At 34.7% G+C, this 6156-nt stretch overlaps 1 pseudogene; it reads right to left on the reverse strand.

Moving 5' to 3' along the window:
* Nucleotides 1-3255: 3255 nt before the first annotated feature.
* On the reverse strand, nucleotides 3256-4199 carry LOC127540219 (olfactory receptor 5B12-like; annotated as a pseudogene).
* Between the last annotated feature and the right edge of the window lie 1957 nt (nucleotides 4200-6156).

Consider the following 6156-nt stretch of genomic DNA (forward strand, 5'->3'; position numbering starts at 1 on the left):
CAAGGAAAAAGTCTTTGGGATTCTCAACAATTTTAAATAGTGTAGAGGACCCTTGAGATCAAAAAGTTTGAGAATCATAATCTAGAATATTTCTTTGAAAATTCAGCTTAAAACTACAGGACTTGTAAAGATTGTAGACCTGTGGGCATAGATAAATATATATTATCTGTCAAATCCCTGCTACTGGCAGAATATGATCTGACAGTCATGTGGAGCAAGTCCACAGAACCATGGACAGCATCTACAAAATGTGGAAGTTCCTACAGAAACATTGATAGTCTGACATTTTTTCTTTCTTTCTCAGCATTCTTGACATATGCATACATATGCAAATATGTGTATACATATGCAACACACACATATAATATATGATATGTTATATGTGTGTGTGTAATATTAGATCTTCAGACATGGACCTTGTGTCTCCTTGCTTTCCTCATCTGTAAAATGGAGATAATAGCACATCTCACAAATGAGTTGTAAAAATAAAATAGGTAATCTTTCTAAAGTGTTTTGTGTACCTCAAAGTGACATATAAAAGTTAACTGCTAATGGATATTACCACCACCACCACCACCACCACTCTCATTATTGCTATTTAAGAAAAATCACAGTCAGAAGAATATATATATATATATGTATATTAATGTATCCAAGCCTCAATGAGCTGAGCTGTAAAAATGGGGTTAATAATATCTCTTATGTTTGATTAATAGGGATGTTGTGAGAGTAAATAGAGAATATATGTAAAACTTGACTTGAGTCTTCCAACTTGAAGTTCATCTCTCACTTCCGATATCATAATCCTGTCCTTTTTGATGCTCTAATATCCCAGTTTTTAAAGATCATTTTTTCACTCAAGAACTTAATCTCACCTCCCCGATCTGATCAATCCTTTCTTTACCATACCGAACAGTTTCCCATTCTTACATTGTGTCTGGTCTATATCTTCCATTATTGGCTCCTACCACTCATCTCAATCCTTGAATACTAAGCTTTATAGAATCTTAATAATCTCAGTGATCAAAAACTTATCTTAATTTCATTAATAATAAAAATTACACATCACAAATTAATGATCTTTGGATTGGACACAGTACTCTGAGAAAAAAGGGAAAAAATGTGATCAGGAAAGGAAATAAAATAAATCTTCTTGGATCAGAGGGCCCCAAGATAGAAAGATAAGTCATTAATGGGTAGACTGTTGTATAAATAAGAAACTTTGCCTGTCCATGGCCTTGCCTTCTCATAGAGGATAGTAACTGTTATCATGTACTATGTTTCATTTGCAATAGATAAGTAAACTTAATGAATTCATATTATATTAAGAATTTAATGATAATTTACATAATTTTCTGCCATATAACAATGTTTTTTTTTAATCAAATATTGTAATGTTCTCAATTTGGTTTTCTGGGGGTCTTGGGAGAAGCCTTCCTTTCAGTAATCACCACAAGAATAGCCAGGTGTTAAAATCTAAAAGTCTTTATCATCTCCTACGCCTGATGTTCAACTAGCTTTCTTGAGATCTTTCATGAGTCTTGGTTTCAGTGGGGGAAGTACAGGAGGCCAGGACAGTCACTAAGAGCCTGACTGAAGATGGGATTGAATATCTCTCTCTCTCTCCTTCCCTCCAAGAGCTTGAGCTCCCAGCTTATATGCTCTATACTGAGTATAAGCTAATCATTATATCACTAGGAAACCATTTGTTGTAAGATTAAATCAATCATACTGAACTTAGAACAATTAATCAAAATGCTAAACTAGATAACAATTATCTTTATCAATTCCACTGACTTAACATCTTGTAAGAATCCTTGTTTCAGAGTTCTGGCCCTTAATAAAATACAATAAAGTTCTCCAAAAAAATGAAGTTGATTACTTACAAGAATCAAAACCACAAAACATCAAAACAATCAAAAAAAATTTAAAATAGCATTTATTAAACACCTACAATTTGTCAAAAATTGTGATAGGAAATATGTGGATATTAGCACACAAGTCCAACACTATATGGGTTTTATATAAGAATCTGTAAAGATCTGTAGGGAAGATGGGGGATTTAATTTAGGTATTAATTGGTGATTTGGTATCTTCACAGTTAAAAACCCTGCTTTATCTCCTCCAATTAGACTAATTTTAAAAGGAGAAAAATAAAGGCATGGAGAAAGATCTTCACATAGAATAGCATTATACTCAATTTTTGGTGCAAGAAGACATTAATAAGCTGAAGAGGAAAGAAACCAGATAATGAAGTAGGGGCAATGGGCAGAAGCTATAATGAAGTAAATTAAGGTTTTATATCAAGAAGGACATCCTAGTCATGGAGCTAAGTTAAAGCATAATGGGTTACCTAGAGAATAAAGGAACTCTCTTCCTGGGAAAATTTTACACAGAGAATGTATTATTACTTATCAAATGTTCTAGTATTTATACCATTTATGTTTGGATTAGACTATGGTCACTGAGTTAGTTTCCAACTTTTAAATACATTGATTCTATTGTTTTAATTCTAAGTGATGGTGGATGTATTAATAAAATCATAGAAGATAAAAAATTCATAGAAATCTATCTAGTTGATTTCGAATCTTTATTTTCATTTTACAATGGCTTGAGACTGAACAAAATAATGCACAAGAATGAGATTATAAATTACACAAGAGTTTCAAGTCTACCTTAACAAAAAAAGTTACCTGACTGGAAATTTTGTGCCTACTCTATCCCAGTCACAACCCTATCACCATAGCCAAATGCAAAAACTCAGAAATAAAAATAGGTTTCTTTCCAATGAGAATTTTCAACAGTTCTTTCATAGGGAAGATGATCCCTAACTCACTTAACAGTGACTTGCTCAGCATTCCACAGAGTGTAAATGTCACTCATAAGGATTTTTTTATTTAAACTATATTATACCTCTTGCTATTATCAGAATTTTTTAAAGCTCCTTTGAAAAGATGAAATGACCCTTTTTTCAATTTCAAAAAGGCATCAATTGTAGACTGGAGATGTAAGAAACATCCAGATTCCCGAAATGTGTAAAAATGGCAGGTGACAGAATCAAATGTTGAAGGCCAACTAGAGCAGATGTTTCAGTGCTCAGGATAGAGAGGAAGAATTTAGGGCTCTTGATTCATGGGAGATAATTAGGGTTTAAGAACTGGAGATGTTATGCTGAAAGATCAAACTGAGGAAGAATGCCTATAAAGAATTTTTTCTTTAAATAAATTAAAGTTTAAAAATAAATCAATTAATTAATTAAAGTTGGAGGCCTAATGAAGACTTTGTACCCTCAACAACTTTTCTAAAAGCACCCTTAACTTCCTTGTTCCTTAAGCTGTAGATGAGAGGGTCTAGCATAGGGATGATCATGGTGTAAAACACTGAGGCCATTTTGTCTGTGTCCATGGAATGGCTGGAACTGGGTTGCAAATACATGAAGATAATTGTCCCATAGAATATAGACACAGCTGTGAGGTGGGAAGCACAGGTGGAGAAGGCTTTCTGGCGGCCCTCAGCTGAGCGCATTCTCAAGATGGCAATAAAATGAATAAATAGGACATCAATATGACGAAAATGGCAAAAAAGACATTGAATCCCACAACAAAGAAAACCACTAATTCACTGATATGTGTGTCAGAGCAAGAGAGAGCCAAAAGAGGTGGAATATCACAGAAAAAATGAGGAACCACATTGGAACTGCAGAAGTGGAGGCTGAAGGTGTCTGCTGTGTGAATGGAAGAGTTCAGAAAACCACAGAAATAAGAGCCAATGACTAGAGCAGCACACACACCGGATGTCATGCTGGTGGAGTAATGGAGGGGCTTACACACGGCTACCTGGCGATCATAAGCCATAGAAGCCAGGAGATAACTTTCAACGGTGGCAAATGCTACAAAGAAGAACATTTGTGCAGCACATCCATTGTAGGAGATGATTTTGTTGCCCATGAGGAATCCCGCCATCACTTTAGGAGTAATAGCTGTTGAGTAGCCAAAATCGACCAGAGAGAGGTTACTAAGGAAAAAATACATGGGTGTGTGGAGACGGGAGTCCCAAAAGATGATCACTACCATTCCCAGGTTCCCCACTAGGGTGATGAGGTAGATGACAGTGAACATGATGAAGAGAGGCATTTGAAGCTCTGGAGCATCTGTTAATCCCACAAGGATGAACTCCTTCACCTCTGAGTCATTCTCCATATATATCTTTAGAGATTTTGTGAATCACCTAAGTTGAGAGAAAAACATATGTCATAGCCAGTAATCAATATTTTGTGAGATGTATAGAATCTTTTTAAATTAGGAAACTGAACTTCTATTACATAAAAATTGCTTTTTTATGTGGGTGAAATAATATAATAATTCCTTGTTATAATTATGATTATGCATCACATATCCTAAAGGGCAAATTCACATTATCTTCCTTTAGCTTATTAATGAGCTTACATTATTGAACAATTCTTATCCTTTAGTACCCCAATGAACTTCATCATCATTATATCAGTCATGCATAGACACAGTTCTACCCTTTATTTGACCAAAACTCTGATCATAATATTCTGTCTTTTCATTGTACACTCTACTTCTCCCATTTTCAACTGAGATTTTCTCTTTACCAAAACTCCTTACCATTTCCCAAATCCCTCCCTGTTTTTCAATTTCATTGTCTTCACTCTAGTCTATCTAATTTTTCTTCATAGGACTGACCCTGTTAATAACTGATTCAATCAAACTCTCTTAGCTATCCTCAGACCCCTTCTCCTTTGTCCTTTGATCCAGTATGCAAATTCTGTATTATACTTCCCATTTCCTTTTTCTTGTCCCATACAAATGTATGTTTATCTTATCTCACTTGAATTTTCACAATTCTTTCCTGTTTCACCTACTATAGTATTTTCTATTTTCTCTGCAAAGGAGAATTTAAATTGAAAATGATAAAAACAAAAATTCTATCAAGAGAATTCAGACCCAAGTTAAGGAAGCAAATGCTCTTGATGAATCTAAGTCAGTTGGAGCCAGTGATCTATATTTTTGTATTTTTTTCCTGAGACAATTGGAGTCAAGTGACTTGCCCAGGGTTACACAGCCAGGAAGTGTTAAGTGTCTGAGGTCAAATTTGAACTCAGGTCCTCCTGACTTGAGGACTGGTGCTCTATCCACTGTGCCACCTAGCTGTCCTCCATTCTTGTATTTTTAAAGAAAGGGCAGATGTAATTGCTAAGCCACTATCAGTGATATTTGAAGTATTAAGGAAATTGAAGATGGGCCATAAAATTGGAAAAAGGAAAATGTTGCCCTGATTTTCTGAAGAAGGAAGAAGATGAAGAAGGGGAGAAGTAGGAGGTAGAAGAACAGAAGAAGAAGAGGAGAAAGAAAAGGAGGAAGAGGAGGTTGAGGAGCGAGAGGGGAGAGAGAGAGATCTATTTGTACAAAAATATTTATAGCAGTTCTTTTTGTGGTGGCTAAGAATTGGAAATGGAATTCCAATCAATTGAGGAATGTCTAAACAGTTATATGATTGTAATAGAATATTATTGCACGACAAGAAATGATGAGCAGGATACTCTCAAAAAAACCTGGAGAGACTTACATGAACTGTTGCAGTGAAATGAGCAGAACCTGAAGAACATTGTAATAGCAACATTATAGGAACTGTGAATGGCTTAGCCATTCTCAACAATGCAATGATCTAAGGCAATCCCAAAGGAGAAAAATACTATCTGCCTCTAGAGAAAGAAATTATGGTATCCCAAAGCATACTACCTTTTACTACCTTTTTTTCTTGTTTACTTTGTTCGGGCTTTCTTACACAAAATGACTAAGAACTGTTTTATGTGATTGCACATACGTAATCTATACCAGATTGCTTATGATCTCAAGAAAGGTGGAGGGAAGGAAAGAAAGATAGAATTTGCAACTTAAAATATTTTTGACATGAATGTTAAAAATTATTTTTGTTTGGAATTAGGGAAAATAACATATTTTAAAATGAAAAAAAAAATAAGTTAATATCAAGTTTAAAAATGCCGTGATTCATATGGAGACATGTTTGGTATGACTCAACATGTATGAACTATTTTAAAAGGCTTGCTTCTCAGAAAAGGGAGAAAAGAAGGAGCAAAGGAGAGAATTTGGAAATCAAAATAAAAACCCAATG

This window comes from Antechinus flavipes, chromosome 6, assembly GCF_016432865.1.
Source record: "Antechinus flavipes isolate AdamAnt ecotype Samford, QLD, Australia chromosome 6, AdamAnt_v2, whole genome shotgun sequence".
Classification (NCBI taxonomy): domain Eukaryota; kingdom Metazoa; phylum Chordata; class Mammalia; order Dasyuromorphia; family Dasyuridae; genus Antechinus; species Antechinus flavipes.